General features: G+C 42.3%; 1 long non-coding RNA gene across 1 annotated transcript in view; it reads left to right on the top strand.

Annotated features, from left to right (window-relative positions):
- Positions 1 to 19734, top strand: part of LOC105482103 (uncharacterized) — a 149658-nt gene that overhangs the window by 111130 nt on the left and 18794 nt on the right. The window contains exon 3 of the long non-coding RNA XR_987384.3: positions 14086 to 14164. This is a non-coding gene — a long non-coding RNA (uncharacterized lncRNA). The remainder of the gene's footprint in view (positions 1 to 14085; positions 14165 to 19734) is intronic.

The raw sequence follows: 19734 nt of genomic DNA on the forward strand, positions 1-19734 counted from the left end.
TGTGGGTCTATTTCTATCAACTATTTTTTCTTGATGATTTGTCATATTTTTCCTCTTTCTTGCATTTCCAGTAACATTTAATTATATGTAGGGCATTATGGATGATATAATCTAGAGATCCTGGGTTCTATTTTCTTACTCTGAAGAGTGTTAAGTTTTGTTCTATAAAGCAACAAATTCCTGCAGATCACCTCAAATTGTGGAGGTTTGATTTTAGGCTCTGCTAGGGTGGCTCTATTTCATTTTTCCCCTAAGTTTAAGGCTCAAATGTTGTCGCTAGTCCTAAGGTCTGGCCCCTCTTGGGTTTCAGTAGAAAGTCTTCTGGGGTTTGCCAGAAATCTCTAACTTTGGTGAGATTTTAACCCCGAACTCTGTTCCCCCAGCATAAGGCAGCTACTGAAATATCTTCTTAGCTATTTTAGCCTTCTGCTTGTAACTTTCTGGATTTCTTATTGCCTTGCTCAATGCATGCGCAGTCCAGAAGTGAGGCAAGATTCTGAGGGCAGTGTATTTGCGTATTGTGTGCCCCTCCCCACAAAATGGCTCACTCTTTTCTGAGATATGACCTCTGAATTTCTAGCTGCTGAGACAACCCTACATTCCAATCTCTGACTTTACAGCCCAGTAAGGCTGTTGCTTTCTGCTTGGTCTCTGTGTACCATGTGCCATACAGACTGGGCATGCCTTCAGGGGAAAAACCAGTTACATGTGGATCTTACCTAGTTTGCTTACTGCTGTGAGTTGAATTATGTCCCCCAAAATTCATATGTTAAAGTCTTAACCCATACCTCAGAAAGCGATCTTAATTGGAGATAAGCACTTTACAAGGTTATCAAATTAAAATGAGGTCATAGGGTGGACTTAACCTAGTATGACTGGTGTCCTGAAAAAGTAGGAGATTTTGACACAGAGACACATGCACAAGGAAAGCTCCATGTGCAGATGAAGGTAGAAATTGGAGTTGCTTCTGCAAGCCAAGGAGTGACAAAGACTGTCAGAAAAGCACCAGAAGCTCAGAAAGAAGCGTAGGGCACAGACTTCCTTACAGCCTTGGGAGGGACCAATACTGTCAGTTCCTTGATCTTGGACTTCTAGCCTCTGAAACTGTGAGACAATCCATTTCTGCTCTTTAAGCCATGTAGTTTTGTGAACTGAATTTTGTGTCCCCCCACCCCTGCCCAAATGTATATGTTGAAATCTCAACTCCCAGTGTGATGAAATTAGAAGGTGGGACCTTTGGGAAGTAATTAGGTCATGAGGGTGGAGTCCTCATGACTAGCATTAGTGCCCTTATTAAGGAGATCTTAGAGGCCTCTTATGCCCTTTCCTGGCATGTGTGGATACAACTAGAAGTTGGCAGTCTATAATCTGGAAGCAGGGCCTCACCAGAACCCAACCCTGCTGCCACCCTAATCTTGGACTTCCAGCCCCCAGAACAGCAAGAAATAAATTTCTGTTATTTGTAGCCACCCAGTCTAGGGCACTCTGCTATGGCAGCCTGAACTAAGATACCCAGTTTACCAAACTGCTTTACCTGCTGTAGTAAACCAGTATACTCTCCTTCATGAAGTCATATCCTCTCTAGTTTCTCCTTGCTTTGGCCACCCCCAAGTTCCTCAAACAGGTTTTTAAAAATATATATGTTGTCTAGAGTTAGTAATTGCTATTGGCATAGGGGTTAGTACAATATTAGCTACTCTATTATCACCACAAGCTTGAAGTTCATGGGCTAATTCTTCCGTCTCTCTTGAGTCAACGCTTGGCTGCCTGTGATATAGTTTGGATGTTTGTCCCTCTAAATCTTATGTAGAGATGTCACCCCTAATGTTGAAGGTGGGGCCTGGTGGGAGGAGTGTAAGTCATAGGGACAGATTCCTCTTGAATGACTTGGTGCCATCCTCAAGATAGTGAGTGAGTTCTTGTGAGATCTGGTTGTTTAAAAGGGTGTGGCACATTTCCCTCTCTCTTGTTCCTGCTCTCACATTGTGAGATGCCTCCCCACTCTGCCTTCTGCCATGATTGTAAGCTTCCTGAGGCCCTCACCAGAGGCAGATGCTGGTGCCATGCTGCTTCTACAGCCTGCAGAACCGTAAGCCAATTAAACCTCTGTATAAGTTACCCAGCGACAGGTATTTCTTTTTCTTTCTTTTATTTCTTTTCTTTTTTTTTTCTTTTTTCTTTTTTTTTGTGGGGGGACAGAGTCTTGCTCGGTGGCCCAGACTGGAGTGCAGTGGTATGATCTTGGCTCATTGAAAATTCCACCTCCTGGGTTCAAGCTATTCTCCTGCTTTAGCCTCCTGAGTAGCTGGGATCACAGGTGCACACCACCATGCCCAGCTAATTTATGTATTTGTAGTAGAGATGAGGTTTCACCATGTTGACCAGGCTGATCTCGAACTCCTGACCTTGGGTGATCTGCCTGCCTCAGCCTCCCAAAGTGCTGGAATTACAGGAATGAGCCACTGCACCCAGCCTGTAGCCTCAGGTATTTCTTTATAGCAACATAAAAATGGTGTAACATAGCCTGTAGTCCACTTACGTTTACCCTGAATTCAGTCCAGCATCTCAGACACCGCCCTAGGTTCTGGCGTCCCACCCTCTGATGATCTAAGAGAAGAACTAGGGCAACATCAAGGGTCTTCTGTGGTCTCATGGTGACTAATTGGTTATGGCTGTTCTTAAAATTGCCTAGGTAAAACCCATCTTTTCCCTTTACTGGGAGGTGTTTCACAGGACTTCAGTTGGGCCACTATTCAAGTACCTGTGAAGATGGAAGGCTGCTTACAGTTACCTACAAGAAGCCTGACCCCACCCGCAGGTGCCTCTGCAATCTGCTTCCATGCAGGAGCGTGGAATTTGTGTGTGTGTGTGCATGCATGCAGGTGTATTGAGGGGAGCTAGGGAGCTCTCCATTTGGGTAAGAATACAAAGCAAGTTCTTTGTGTTTACTAATATTTCAATTTTCTTTTAAATAGATGGCTCCCTTTCAGTCAACAATTGAACATATTTGTAACTTGGGGCACTTACCTGTTATTTAAATCTCCTGAAAGCAGCCTGACAAGAACCTTTGGGAGTTAGTCCATAGGACATTAACCGTCAATTATTCTGGGTTCTCAAAGCATACTCTCTCTCTACAGAGTTCTATTACCGAGGAAGACACATGCTATTCTACATTATTTTAGCTTCCCATAGAAATGTCTTTTCAGAAAACGGTGATCTAATATTATGCTTTCAGTTTCCATCTAGTGTTGATAAAAGAAGCAGTGATATGAAGAGTACTCTGCAACTTTTGTATAACTGCTGTTGAAGATACTGTTCATTATGTTGTTCAATATCTTATATAGAGGCCTAGGAGAATGGCTCTCATTTTTTTCTTTTTAATCACAGAATCCGTTCTTTGAATAAAAGCTTATGTGGAAACGTAATACCTGTAATAGATCAATATGGTTAAGTGGAAGCTGGAGGCCCTTGGACCTTGTCTTTTCTCTCCTTCTGCATTTATTTTTTTCATCTCCTTACCCACTACCTCACACGCCCCTGTTCAATCCCTTGTTAAAGGTCTTATAGCATAAAAATCACTAGTGCTAGCCTAAGGTAGACGTTATTCTGGGAATTCACTACAAGGACAAGATTTGTCTCATCTGACAAATAGTTGTGTTCATTTTGATATAACCCAGATTTGTAACACAATGTATTTCTCTTCTTGCCTTGGTTGAGAGGAAATTCAGATAAATTAGGTGCTCAAAATGCAGTATTTCTTGACTATTATTTCCAAACATAGCTAAAAATGGCTGTCTCCCACTTTTTTTTTTTTGCAACCAAAGATATAGAGGATTGAATTTATTATATTTCCCAGTTCCAGGTACATTATCATTACTGGTTCAGACAAGGCCCCTCTGTTGTAAACATAAAGGTTTGCATGCATATGTTTATTTGTTTAATCCTCCTTTATCCCTAAACTCTATTTTTATTCCTCACTATTTCCCCTACCCTGTAGGCAGCCATATTGTAATGGATTTAATATATGTTAACCTCTGTTCCTGAAACTGTTTTTTTTTTTTTTTTTTAATGGAGTCTTGCTCTGTTGCCCAGGGTGGAGTGCAGTGGTACGATCTCGGCTCACTGCAAGCGCCACCTTCCAGGTTCGTGCCATTCTCCTGCCTCAGCCTCCTGAGTAGCTGGGACTACAGGAGCCCACCACTACACCCGGCTAATTTTTTTGTCTTTTTTTTTAGTAGAGCGGGACTTCACTGTGTTAGCCAGGATGGTCTCGATCTCCTGACCCCGTGATCCGCCTGCCTTGGCCTCCCAAAGTGCTGGGATTACAGGCGTGAGCCACAGTACCCGGCCAATTGTGTATTGTTTTTTATGCACACACACACATTGTTTCATACATTCTTCAACATCCACATTGCTATATATAAGTATGACCTACTGCTTTCAACTGCTGCATAGTACCCTATGGTGAATAACTACCACATAGCATATGTCTTCTTTCCCAGTGATATGCACCCAGGTTGCCTCCTACTCCTGGCTACCACAAATAACACTGCAAAGAGATCTTTATATATGTACCCTTGGGACTGTATAATAATTTATCTGGGATATATAGACATAGAAATAGAATTTGGGGGCCATAGCATATGTTTATATTGAGTATGACTATGTATTGGCAGATTGTGCAGTCCAGTGGCTACACGCATCCACGTTCCCACCAGCAGTGAAAGAAGGTTCCTGCTTCTTTAAATCTCCAATGACTCTTGGTGTTATTCAATTTTCTTACATTTTCCAGTCTGTAAAGTGTTTTTTGTTTGTTTGTTTGTTTTCTTAATTTGCATTTTTCTTATTCTTAATTATTTTGAGCAGATAGTCATATGCTTGTTTTGGATTATTTTTTTCATTTTTCCTTCTATAAATTACCTGCTTGTATCTGTTGCCCATTTTTCTGTTGAGATTCCCATGTTTTTATTGTTGATTTTCAAGAGTTCTTTTATATTCTGAATTAGCTTTGTCCAATAGAAATACAATGTGCGATATGCACATACAAATTAAAATTTAAAGATTAAAAAGAAACCAGTGAAATTATTTTAAAAATATATTTTATTTAATCTATTTTATTTACCAATATATGTAAAATATGATCATTTTAATATAAAATCAACCAGGTTTTATAATAGAGAATCCTCAGAAATCTCAGGTGATCTGCCTGCAGCGGCCACACAAAGCACTGGGACTACAGGCCAGCCGACTTAATTTTATCATTTAACTTTTTCCTCTGTTTTAAGTAGTCCTAGTTTGTGTACTACAAAAAGTAGTTTTTCATAGAGAATCTCTATTTTTCTGTGTCTCTCTCTCTCGGAAGCTCAGATATAAAATTGCTTTGGCAAAAGTTCTTTATATTGCCTTGTAAGAGCTTACATCTTTTGGAGAATAAAATTATACAAATCACGACTTCTGCTTCTGGCTAAAGAAACAAGGTCCCGACTTGAACACTTATCTGAAACAAAAGGAAAAAAGGAAAAAATACTATATGTATGTGTGTATGTACATGTATATATACACAGAAACATACACATATGTATGGAGAAATGTATACATACATACATACACATCTACACGTGTGTGTGCATGTGATATATATAAAATCACAGTTTTCAAGACTGGTCATAAGATCAGGCAACAGCAAACCTTGAGAGATGGGAAACAAGTGACATAATCTCGATTGTTTCCCCACTTTACTACCTGAAGAGAGATGTCAGGCCATAGCAGAGAGAGAAGAAAACCACGTGGAACCCAGGGTTTTCCCTAAGTTGAGAATTTGAAGCTGGGAGCTGGGGGGGTATCAAGAAAGCTGGGCCCTGGCAATTTCCAGAGAGAAAAGAGTGTGTGTGGGGGGGTGGGGCTGTGGGGGAGAATGGAAGAATGAATATGCATGTATGCAAACATATGGATGGTGTGCCTCAAAGTGGGGGAGGAGTGTGGGAAGGAGAAAGCTCTGTGGATTTCAGTAAGTCACTCATGAGTCTTCAGCTGAGTACTGGTCAGCACATGTGAATGAGAAAACAATTGAAGCTGGAGAAGGAGTGACCCGAAGAGATCAGAACAAGCAATATCAAAGCCCACGCAGGGCCAGAATAAGTCTTGTTCCCATGAGAAACAGTAAAAAATAAAAAACAATGCCACAGACACACACACACAAACCCCAAACTATTCCACCCAATTCCTTGAGCATAAGATAGTGTACTCAGAAGAGCTAATGGGAAAACATTATACCTAAACTAAAAATTGGTCTGGTCCTGCCTAACAAAAGTTAACAGCAATACTTAGAAGATTCAAACTATTTTTATTTAACATACCTTCATTTTAGAACATGATTCAATAGTATTTATTGGAATGTGAAAGTATACACCCAACCACGCAAAGTTCACAATGATTTATACTCAATACAGAATTACTAGGCATGCAAAGAAGCAGGAAAATAGAAGTTACAATAATGAGAAATATTAATCTATCTAAATTGACTCCTGAACAACACAGGTGATAGCATTAATAGAGACAGTAATACACTTAGCATATTGTATCTATATATTCAACAAGGTAGAAGAAAAATTCAGAATGTTCATTAAAGACATGCAAGATAAAAAGAGTTCCAAATTGCAGTTATAAAGACTATAATGTCTGATATAAACAACACACTATATAGAAATAACAGAATGGGCATTGTAGAAGAAAAGATTTATGAACTTGAAGATATCGAAACACATGAGAAAAAAATTGAAAAAGTTTTCATTTCAGTGAGCTGTGGGACAATTTTAAGCTGTCTAATATACATGTAATTGTAGTCCATAAATGAAAATAGGAGTGGGAGGGAAAAGACAAAAAAAATTGAAGCAATGATAGCCAAAAAATCCCCAAATTTGATGAAAAACTATAAAACCATAGATCCAAGAAGCTCAATGAAATCCTAGTATAAAAAAATATGCAGAAAGCTACAGCAAAGCACATCATTATCAAATTGGTTAAAACCAGTGATAAAGAGACAATCCTCAAGGCAGGCAAGGGCTAAAAAGACACATTACATACTGAGGAATAAAGATGAGGATGACAGTAGACTTCTTGTTGGAAACAACTTAAGCCAGAATGCAGTGAAATAGTATTTTACAGTATATGGGAAAAAGCTTTCATATTTAGGATTCTAAATCAAGTGGAAATATTTGTCAAAAATACAAGGAATATAGACTTTTTCAGACATACAACAGCTGGAAGAATTATCAGCAGATTTGCACTACAAGAAATGTTAAAGGAAATCCTTTGGGCAGAAGACAAATGATACCAGATCAATATCTGGATCTACACAAAGAAATAAACAGTGCTAGAACTGGTAATTACAGTGATAAACATAAAAGTATGTTTCCTTATTATTTAAATATCTTTAAAGATAATTTATTGTTTAATGCAAAAGTAGTAATATTGTGTAGTTTCTCAAATATGTAGAAATAAACTATGTACAAATATTGGGAGAAGAGAATAAAAGTATGCTTTTTTATGATTTTATTACCATACATGAACTTTTTTTTTTTGTCAGTTAGTATAACTGTCTTTGTAGAAAATCCTACAGGATTTACACAAAAGCAACAATGCAATATAGCTTTGTTCAGGTTATAAATACTTTCTCAGATTATTATTTATAACATAATTTTCAATGACTGTATACATTGTACTAAATTGAACTGTCTTTTTATTATTGGATATTGTGGTTGTTTTAGAATTTCCTGTTGTTGTTATTGCTGTAGTGAACATATCTATTAGCTTAATTTTATTAACATCTCTTGTTATTTTATATTGTGCAAATCACCAATAATTAAAGTGGAATTGATGGATATTTTAAAAGTTGTGGTATGTTTTATAAAATTGTTATCAAGGCATGTTGTCCTAACTTTCATATTAAAAATAATCCCCAATGTAGTAGGTAGTAAGTAGCATCTTATTATTTTAATTTGCACTCCTTTGCAAAGACTATCTTTTCTCCATTGCATTGCCATTGCTCCTTTGTTAAAGATCAGATGACTAAATCTGTGTAGGTCTATTTCTATTTGTGTAGGTCTATTCTCCCTTCTGTTCCATTGATCAATTTGCCCATTGTCTTGACTAATGTAGCTTTATAGTAAATCTTGAAGTCAGGTAGTTTCAGTCCTTTGACTTTGTTCTTCTCCAATTTTATATTGGCCATTTTGGATCTTCTACCTCTCCATATAAACTTTAGAATCAGCTTGTCAATATTCACAAAACAAGTTGATGGGATTCTGATTGAGACTGCATTGAATCTAGAGATCAAATTGGAAAGAATTGATTTTTTGACAATATTGAGTCTTCCTATCCATGAACATGGAACGTGTCTTCATTTAGTTAGTTTTTGATTTCTTTTATCAGAGTTTTGTTTTATCAGGTGTGTTTTAGAAAAATACTTGCTATTTCTTTCAAGCACCAGAATCCCATTTAGTGTAGTAAGATGCTCATGCCAGGAGATGTATGAGGTTGACAGCCCATTCTTCCCTCACTCAAAGGGATGTGATCACTGAATGTAAGGGTGGGTAGAATCACTCACACTTAAAAAATTTGCTTTTCTCTCTGCCCTTTTGTAGAATCTGAATGATTGCGTGCATCTGAGTTAAATGTGTTTATAATGTGACTCTATTGTATGCAGCCCTCAAGCCATCCCTTAGTCATTTCATGCTCATAGAAGATGGTATGTATTAACTCCAGGATTCTTTCCCACAAAATCTGGAATTCAGAACCCATCTCAACTCAGAGGTCATCCCAGGAAGCTGTTAACCCGTCAATGGGAGTTGTCATGGATGTGGGTACCTGATTGTCGTTTCTGAACTATATCAATGCTGCCTATTTTCAAAAATACATTTGAAGCATTAAAAAAATCAACCACTAGAAACACGTAAATAGACACTATTATTCTAATTATCATAGGCAGTGTTAGCCTAATCTCCAGACACCTTAAATCGAAACCCTGTGTCTGTATGAAAACTAGGAACAGGGACCAGCTCGCCTGTCTGGGTGTACTGCAGGCCCAGGTGGAGAGAGAGATGGCGAGTGTGGGTGGCCTTCATGAGCTGTATTGACAAAGTGTGGCTTTGTTGACTGGAGAGAAGGGCTTTGATTTCCTTTCTCAAAGATTAGGACATGTGAAAGGGTCAGGCAGTGGGGGACAAAGGACTTCAGCCAACATACCAACTCTGCCACCAAACAGTGTCACTGATGTTGGGTGACATTACATCTGTGTGCCTCTGTTCTTTATCTGTTAAATTGGGATGATAAGAGTTCCCTCCCCCTTGTATGCTGTGAAAATTAAATAAATAGCAATGGCAGGGCAGATTAAATGAATGGTATTGTTCTGACTGGCAGGTCAGAATGATTCTTGGGTATCGTTGCTCCAAGATGGCACTAGAGTGCAATGCTCCACCTGGAGCTGGGTGTGGTTCCCATCAGCTGACCTCATCCTCCCCAGCCTCCAGCCCCTGGATCCTTGCAGGATTCTTCCTGCCTGATACCTCACACCAATCTGCCTTCAAATAAATGAATAAGTGGACAGATAAGCCAATTTGGGCATTAGAATATTTGCAAAGGGTGGCTCTCAAGACAACAGACGTGTGAAATAATCCATTTCGGCACTGGGTGAATTTGTTCCAACCAAAGGGCCATCACCAGTGTCAAAGGCAGTTAGCATCATGCTGCCTCTGTATCTATTTCTTGTTAGCGCTCCCACATTGAACAGTAAACACATTTCACTGTTTTGCAAATTTCTCCAAAACAAATATTCTGACATCAATGGTAACTGTTTTCCTCCCCTCCCTCCCCAGAGACTTTTCTTTCTTGCTTGCTTTCTTTCCAAAACTTTTCAAGTTCAAGACCCTGGGATCCTGCTGAGCTCAGGAGCAGGAGCTGAGGAAAGTTCCGACAGACCATATTCTCTCTTGATCTCCCTTCTCTTCACCACGGCTAAAAATATACACTTCTCCACCCCACCTTGTCAATTCCCCTGTAATTAGAAGGGCCGCCAGAGTCTCATCTGCCAAATCTGTGCCCCAGAGCGGAACTTAGGGAACAGGAACAGGTGGGGAGGGTGGATGATGCAGTGGGGAGGGAGCTGGGGGACTGGAGGAGCCCAGGGTTTTGAGCTCAAAGCTGATGGTCAATGAAGGAGAGGAGGCTCATGCAGGAAGCGGGGGGGTCTCCTGCTACTGGAGACATAACTTCTAGGGAGTCCCTACCCCTCAGTGCACACATCAGGCATTCTGTGGGTGCTGGGCATGTAAGACCGGGCCCCTAAGGAGCTCACTGTTTTGTGCCACAGATGGACACATGGAAAATCACAAAGTTATGAGAATAGTAGTAGGTCTGAAAGGATGTTTAAGTGTTAATGTTGGTTTATGCTGGCAGCAATGAGGGTGTGAGGGTTGTTGCATTTTTTGTTTTTTCTTGTATTACTTTTGTAAAAAAAAAAAAGAAGAACATGTATACTTTATAAAAAGTGAGAAATTTGTTACTTTAATAAAAGTAACAATACAACATGGTGAGTTTTCTAGAAGTCCATTTCAGGCTGGGAGCCCTGAAGTTTTAAAGTGAGAGGCGCCCTGTGGTTGAAGACAGTTTCCAAACCAGAGGATAATTATTGAAATGTTTTTCTACGCAGGCCCAGTTCTAGAGTGTGAGGATACAGAAGTGTATTGCTGGAACACAGTCTGAGGTACAGAAGTGTGTTGCTGGAACACAGTCCAAGGTGGGGAGAGGTGAGAGGTGGTAATGGAGGGCCAGGCATGGTCCAGACTGGAAGGGCCTATGTGCTGGTCTGAGAACCTGGCATTCCCCTGCTCCTCAGTGGGGAAAATGGGTGGTTATGGCAGCATGAGGTGGTGTGTCAAAGAGAATGCAAAGCTCCAGGAGAAATAAATGCAGAGCCATCTTCCTGGGGCATCAGTTGTACTTAAACATCCTTGGGGAGGAGGTTGAGTGATTCTGTAGATAGGTAATTTAAAGAATTATCCTGACACTGGAACCAGCCTGAGTGGATCCTGGCAGAACTTTCAGACTGGGCTCCCGTCTGGTCCCCTCAGACGGAGTGTGGCCCCCAGCTCTGCTAGATTAGGGGAGCTCCCTTGGGAAAGCGTGAGGAGGCCTGCTGCGGTGAGAGGAAATGGAGAGAGTCTTACCCTATTTGTGCTTTAGAAAGATCCCCTGGTGGCTCGCATGGAGAGGGAGGATGAGGTTTGAGGCAGTTAAGAGGCCTTCATAATAGTTCACCTTGGAGATGCTGAGAGCCTGGCCACAGGGTGGATGTGAGAGGGATGTGGGGATTGATGGGGCTTGGATATTGCTGAGGCAAGGTGTGGGGGAAAGGACAAGGGAGTCCAGATGAATCCTAAGTGTCTTTGGTCGCTGAGAGATATGATACCATTAACAATAATAGAGAGCACAGGAGGAGAATGGGTTCCATTTCATGCATCTAGAAGGCGGTGAATGAGAGACCCCCAGGGAGTGGATTGTGAGCAGGAAAGAAAAGAGGGACAGGGGGACCATGATGGGACACCGTCTTCAGGGAGCTAGTGGAGGACGAGGATCAGGTGATTGGAAGACCTCCCACCTTTGTCCTCCAGCCACTCCACACATCTCCCAGGGGCTGGGGTCCTGGGCCGTGTCAGGCCACCAACATTTGCTTCCTTAGCAATTCCTTCAGGTCTGCATGGCTCTGCTTGTCTTTCCGGAGGGTGCTCAGTCATCCTTCAGCTCCCTCTGAAGCTCTCCCCTAAGTGGGAACAATTGTCTCTTCTGTGCTCCCCTGGATCCCCTGTGACCTCCTTTACAGAATGTGCTGGTTTCCTCCTCACTGCATCTGCAGCACTTTACAGAATGTGCTGGTTTCCGTGGCTGTTTCCTCCATCAGCCTGTGAGCTCTGTGCCCAGCCTTGCACAGAGTAGGTGCTCAATGAATGTATTCTGGATGAGTGGATGGATTGCCCAAAAGGACAGAGAAAGAATCAAACAGGATGTGCTCACAGAGAGAGAGAAAGGAAAGAATTCTCAGTCACAGGAACCACATGCGCCAAATAATAAAGTCAGAAAAGAGCTGAGAAGCATTTGTTTGAGTTTGGAGGTGTCCATGGCAAGAATAATGTCCCTGGCTAGATGTGAGTGGAAACACATCACAGCAAGTTTACATTAAAGAGTGACTAGGAGGTAAGAAAGTGGGGACAATGAGTGCAGACCTTTCCCCCACTCCGGTAAGTTCAGAATAGAAGAGAAAGGGAAAGATAAGGTGATAATTACAAGTGACATAGATTTTTAGACTTGAAAGGAAGGAGCAAGTCGGGAGAGAGATGCCTATATAATGCAAAGTGAATGGGCGCAAGTGATTGAGATGTGAAGGGATGATCAAGAGCAGAGGTGAAGGGATTGGCTTTGAACCAGAAAGATTTGAGGTCAGACATTCCTTCCCCTATGAAGGACAATGGTGAGGGGAAGGGGAAGGGAATAGGTTATAGTTGAAGGAGATCAGGGAAGGCTGTGAATGGGAGAGGAACACACACACATAAAGACTCATGACACTGCTGCGCATCCACAGAAGACTGGAAAATCACACTAGACCTCCAATTGCTATGGCTCTATGATGTTCCATAGAACCAGTTCCATCTGGAACTGCTCTCTGGGCCTGCTGCAAAGCCACCATGTGGGACTCTCCTTTTCTATCATCTGAGGACTTAGCTTTTCCTTTCTCTTGTCTGGAGCCCTGTTTCCTGGGATCCATGTTTTTCTCTTCTTTGGATTTCATCTCCATATCTTCTGCTACATATCTAGGGGCTTCCTGAGATGCTGAATGTGCCTTGGAGGTCTAAAAATGTCTTTAGTCTATACTCACACTGAATTTGTGGTTTAGTTGGAAAATCAATTCTAGATGGAAAATAAATTTCCCTCAGAATTTTGTCTTCTGTCTTCCCCTGTGGTTACTGAAAAGTCAGTTGTCATTCTTATTTCACATCTTTCGATGTGATATTTTTCCTTACTGGAAGAATTTAAGGGATTATTTTTAGCTCTGTTTTTCTAAAATTTCATGATGAGGAACCTTGATGAGAGGTCTTTACTTAATATGTTGGGCAATCAGAATCATTTCAAACAGGGGACTCATGTCAGTTCATTGGAAAATGTTTCTGTAGCACATATTAGATGATTTTCTTTTATTTTTATCTGTTCTCTGTTTCTGCAATGTCCACTAGATAATTGTTGAACTTCTTGGATTATCTTCTAAATTTATTTTCTACTTTTCGTCTTTGTCTCTCATTTTCTTCATTATGGGTGATCTCTTTGACTTTGTCTTTCAATGATCCTATTACATTTTTGATTTTAGCTATCACACTTTTACCTTCCAAGACTGTTTTCTGTTCTTTGTTCTTTTTAAAAATTACATCCTTTGTTTTTTGCTCAATGGCTGCGATATTTTCTCTTCTACATTAAGTGATGTTAAGTAAAGTTTTTTTGGAAAATTTATTCTGCTCTCTGCATTGTTTTCTTTAGTTTTTGGTTCTGTTAATTTTGGTGGTTGTTTTCCATATTCCGTAATTGTCATCTATATCCCAAAAAATCACTGGAATCTCTCTCTCTCTCTATCTCTCTCTCTCTCTCTCTCTCTGTGTGTGTGTGTGTGTGTGTGTGTATGATGCATATTAGAGGAGGAGGACTTCTTATTGGCTTTCCTGTAGGGTGATCAAGCACCAAGCAGGATATAGATCTTTTTAATTTTTGGTGTGAGAAGACAGGAGAATTCTCTTTCTTCAAAAAAGTCAGCTGCTTATCAGGGTCTCCCTCTCTCTTCTCTCTCTCTGTCTCTCTCCATCTGTCTCTTTCTCTCTCTTTCTTTTTTTTTTTTATCTCATCTCTATTATTGTTTGTATACCTACCTGTTTCGATTCTTGGACCTGGGTAGAAAAACAGAGTTAGAGAGCGTGTTTGTTACTATTCAAGATAGAGAATTTCATGTCTGTTTTTAACTCTGAGACTCAACTCTGTCTTCTGCTTTTCCAGGTGTTCCTGCATTTGTACTTGTAGCTTTTCCAGTTCAATAGAACTAGAGGATCAGCCTCTGCTCCACCATCTGGGCAGGGTAAGTAGAGAGGTGGCTTTTTGGGGTTGGAGGAGACCTGGGGGTCTAATTGTTCTGCACACTGACTTCAACCAACATCTCCTTCTCAGCTCAGCCCCTCCACTGTCTTTACCTGCTGCCTCCCAATGCCAAGTCTTCTGTGGGCTTTGCTGGGTGAATTGGCTCCTGCCTCACAGGCACCCTCTGCAGGCTCTCAGAGCACAGCTTTCTCAACTCTGCAAGGACAGTTGTTGCTCCTCTTCTCCCACCCCACCTTGAAAAAGTGGGCTGAAATATCTTATCTGCTACTGACTTCTGTCTCATTCTCTGTGTCCCTGCTGGCTTTTATCATTTATTTCATCAAATTAGAGGGTTTCACACGCTCAATTTAGCATTTTAATCAGAAAACCTAGTATACATTTTGGTACAAAAAAAAAAATACTGTGCAATCTGTTGTATGCCCTTTGTTGCCTAACGTGGCAGGCGTTCCATGAAGACCTGTTGACTTAATTAGTAATTCCAGGTCTAGCACATGGGACTATCGAGTCCAATGCTGAGCCTGGGGCACAAGGAGCAGAGGATACCTCTGGGAGAGAGGGAAGGAGGCCAGAAAATAGACTTCCATAAGGTGGGTAGGTAAGAACAGCTCTTCTTTCTAGATCTTAGTTGATGAGGAGTGATTGGAACAGTTGGTTGGTTTTGCATCTAATTTATCAGTGTTGGACAAATTGGCTGTGCCATTTGGACTACACAGTGAGAGCTATGACTGGCAAATATAGGAAGGAACACTGCCCCTACAATTTTCTGCCCATTATCCTTGCATTAGGGCTTACATTTCCAACCACTTGGAATTAAGCCATTAAATCAACAAGCAGATTGGAAGCTCTACTGATAAGAGCCCATGAACCATGATGCAATGCACCCACACCATGATGGAATGCACCCGCACCATGATGGAATGCGCTGGCCACAAGTCCCTTATGGTCACTGATGAGAGCCCTGTACAGTGGATGGCTCTGTTGTTTCCACGCCAACATTGGGCACAGGGATCTTGGCCAAGGTTCTCAAGTCACTGACTCCATGTCTGTTTCCCTTGGGCACCAGGCTACTGGAGCTTCCATTGGAACTCAGGCCACCCTATGGAACTGTTGGAATTGGGGCTCAGGTCCTGCTGCTCCAAGATACCCATCTCTGTCTATCCCCACACATCACCCAAGGGCCTGGGAAATCCTACCCTTCCTCTTTAGTTGATCTCCATCTCTTGAACTAAATCTCAGTTGGGGGTTGCCTTTTGTGTGTTTGGTATCAGCCTCTGTTGTTGTTTTTCCTCTGAAACATAAAGTACTCTTAACTCTACTGTGAGGCACTGGGAACCAGACTGAGATGAAGATTAGCTAACATCTAACTTCTTAGTTTTGGATTAGGGTTTCCAATTCTTCTTTTGAGTCTCCTACTGAAACAGGAATAAAAAGCACATTTATATCTCAGTACCTTCAGTATTTGACTAAACTCTGCAGTTGGAAAACCTGGTTAGGTTTCGCCATGACTTTTCCAAATGTATTAGGCCATAGCACTCTGTTCCCCTCTTAACATTTATTAACACCTATATCAGTTAGGGCACCCACAGGAAACAGCTGGCATACTCACCCCGGGATAATTTTAAGATGCTTAATTTACAAAGGGACTGATGACAGCAGTGTGGGCAGCATGTGATGGATGGTTCATGGCCCTGGGGCCAGCTGCATGGAGCTGTTAACACCCCATCCTGGAGAGCTAGGAAGGTATAGGGGAATTTGGCAGATGGAATTTGTCTGCTCTGTCAGTTAAAGCTCCCCATCTGATTTCCGAGTGCCCCTGCTTCTTCACCAGTGCCCTTACCTTGTCATTAGAGGTCTGGTAGGGATGAGAATTAACGGGCTCCACAGCTCTGCAGCCCTTACTGTCAGATCCTGGGCTTAGTCCTCACCACGTCTCCTCTGTGACTGCAGGAAGTGAGGAATTTCATCACTGCCATGGGTCTTCTGGTCCCCCGAGTACGTTCTGAATTGCATGCTCATATCCTATAGGGCTGTAAGAAGGAGCAGTGAGTGCAATTGGCTGCCTGATGCCTATTCCCACACATGTGGGATCCCAGGACATGGGGCTTAGCCTGTAGTGCAGTGTCCAGAAGCCCCACCAGGGTACTGGGGCAGGAAAGGTTACTTCTCTAAAAGTTCTGGTTTCTGGAACTGAGGGTGGGGCCTAGGAGGCAGCATCCTCATCATCAGACAAGCTGTCATCCAGGAGAGATGAGGCAGTGAGGGAGGCACTGAGGATAAGGCACTGGGGAGGCAGAGGAAGGTGGGGCAGGAGCAGTGTCCTGAGTTGGAGATCTTGGCTGGGATTCTTTCTATGGGGTTCTCAGACCAGCACATGGACCTCTGGCCCCGCCTGCTGCTGGGATGGAGAATCGGAAATGCTTTTTCATGGGGTTTTACCACTTATTCTTCTAGCCATCTCTCTCTCTCTCTCTGCCTTCTCCTTCCCATTCATTCCCCCTGCTTTTCCTCACAACTGCTCTGTTTGTTTCACTTCTGCCTGCATCTTTTCCTAAATCTTTTACTATCTCTCTTTTCTTTTTTTCAGCTTCTTTTCCCTTATGTGATACAATTATTTTTATTAGCCTGTGCTATCTATATATTTAAATCCCAGAAGTGTATCTGCTAATTGTACTTTTAGGGAAATAATTATGCAAGTTAAGATGATTAGATAATGAAAGTGTTCTCTGGGGCTGGCCTCTTTACAAGGGAATGGTGATGGGAACAGGGATCCTTTCTACTGAAACTAGCAGGGTGGTTCAGTTCTTATTAGGACACTTTGAGACATCTGAGATACAATCAGATCACTCCCAGGGCTTGGCCAGAGGGCTAACTCTGGGAGCTCATCCTGTGAGCAAGATTGGATATTTTGTGGCCTTCCAGGAAGGAAGAGTTCCATGATACATGGCTTAGGGCGTAGGACCCCATGGAATTCCTAGATCCATATGAAGATTCCAAAGACATTTGGAGTTTCTGAAACTTGAGCACACACGCGTGCGCCCGCGCACACACACACACAGAGCAAGATTTGGCTTCCTTTGGGCAGAGGGTTTTGTAGATGTGAAATTGCTGAAATGCATCAACTCTGGAATTGCTTCATTGTACACTAATGGTGGCCGTAAGCTTCCTGCTCACTCACTCTTGTCGTATAATAAATGTTCACAAGATACATGCTTTCCTTCTCTGGATTCTGCTCTTGGTTCAGAAGGGTGGCTTTGCCAGTCACTGCTGGCACACCTGGGCCATCAGAGGTGCCTACCACACCCTCGCATTCAGTCACTTGCTGACCTGACCTCCCCAGACAGGAAGAGGTGGTGCTGGTGCTATTATTCTAAGATGAGGGGACATTGAGAGAGGCGATGGCTGGGGGATGGCCCAAGTTAAGAAGGGGCAGAGAGAAAGGGTACATGTGATTTTGGATGTGTAGGGGAGCAGAGAAGTGAGCCAGGGAGAATGGGGTTCTCTTGAGTATTGAAGAACTGGCAGGAGTAATTTCTTGGAAGAATAAAAGGGGATGGGAGTCTGATCTTGGTTTAGAGACACTATTTTGCAAAAGGAGAATTTGATGCTTAGAGGGGATACACTCTTCTGCAGTGGGACCTTGACACTTCTCCATTAAGAAGTGGAAAGAATTCCTCTCCCCTTGAATCTGTGTTGCCTTTAGTGACTTGTCTGATCAACAGAATGTGGTGGAAATGATGTTCTGGGTTTTCCAAGGCCAGGTCATAGGAGCTTTGTGGTTTCTGCTTCTCTTTTGTAAACACTCACCCTTGGGGACACTTCCTCTCAGAACTCACGCCTCAGTGGGTGAAGCCCAAGACACATGGAGAGGTCACATGAAGGGGCTCTGCTTAGTGCCCCGCCTGAGAGGCTGCCTGGCAGCCAGCATCAACTGACAGCCTTTGGGAGGGGATCTTGGATGTCCAGCCCAGCTGAGCCTTCAGTGACCTCAGCTCCAGCTCCACCTGACTGTAACTGCATGAGAGACCCCAAGCAAGAACCATGCAACTGAGCTCAGTCAATCCAGAGTTGTGACAGGTGGTGCATTTTGTTTTGAGCCACTACATTATGGGATAGCTTGTTATGCAGTAACAGATAACTAGGAACCATATTTAAGAAAAATACTCAAGATCCTGAATTTTAAACAAGAACCAAAGGGTCTTCTCTCTGCACTTTCACAATTACTTTCAGAGAAAAGGGGTAGTTTTAAAAACAAGCTTCCCTGACTATGCAAATATATCCCTTTCTGATTGGACAAATTAATGGTCAGATAGGCTTGAGCCATTGGCCTTCATGCTTGAAGGCAACTTAGAGACCATGGAATAGTCATGGGCCTGCCTGCTTGCTTTACAGATGAGAATCATGGAGCTGAAGTGACTTGCCCAGCGTCACCCAGGTGCCTAATAACAGAACCTGGGCTGGACCCTAGGTGCCCTGATTCCTAGCTCAGTGCTCTCTATATTATATTATGCTGCCTGTTTATAATGCTGTTTAGGGACAGGCAATTCCCTGAAATGGAAGTTTCCAAAGGCCTAATGCGAATGATGAAAGGGTGTGTGTGGGGATTCTGAAGTCACCTGGGCTCTTTCACAGCTCTGTCCAGCTGCATGGTTTTTAGGGAGGCATAGCTTGTTTCAGTCGGCTCAGACTACCATAACAAATTACCATAGACTGGCTGGCTTAAACACCATATGCCTATTTCTCACAGTTCTGGAAGCTGGGAAGTCCAAGATCAAGTTGCCTGCAGATCCAGGGTCTGGGGAAGGCTGCTTTCCAGTTTGCACACAGAGGTCTTCTCATTGTATCTTAACAAGGTGGAGCGCAAAGAGAGACAGGAGACTGGAAGCAGGTTCTCTCAGGTTTCTTCTCTTGTTTTTAACTTTTATTTGAGGTTCGGGGATACATGTGCAGGTTTGTCACATAAGTAGACTTGTGTCATGAGGGTTTGTTGTACACATTATTTCATCACCCAGGTATGGAGCCTGGTACTCATAAATTGTTTTTCCTAATCCTATCCCTCCTCCCACCCCTCATTTAGCTCCCACTTATAAGTGAGTACGTGCAGCATTTGGTTTTCTGTTCCTGTGTTAGTTTGCTAAGGATAATGGCTTCCAGCTCCATTCAGGTCCAGGCAAAGGACATGATCTCGTCCTCTTTTATGGCTGCAGAGTATTCCATGGTGTATATGTACCACACTTTCTTTATTCAGTCTATCATTGATAAGTACTCAGAAAAAGAGAATTTCTTCTTATAAGGGCACCAATCTTATCATGAGAGCTGCACCCTCAGGCCCTAATCACCTCGCAGAGTCCCCATCTCCTAATACCATCACACTGGGGATTCAGGATTTCAACGAATGCATTTGGGTTATTCAGGGGAGATGGGGGTGGGGGAGACACAAACACTTAGTCCATAACACAGTTTCAGTTATTTAATTTAATTTTTTATGAGACAAGGTCTTGCTCTGTCACCCAGTCTGGAGTACAGTGGCACAATTATAACTCATTGCTCTGC

Source organism: Macaca nemestrina, chromosome 8, assembly GCF_043159975.1.
Source record: "Macaca nemestrina isolate mMacNem1 chromosome 8, mMacNem.hap1, whole genome shotgun sequence".
Lineage (NCBI taxonomy): Eukaryota > Metazoa > Chordata > Mammalia > Primates > Cercopithecidae > Macaca > Macaca nemestrina.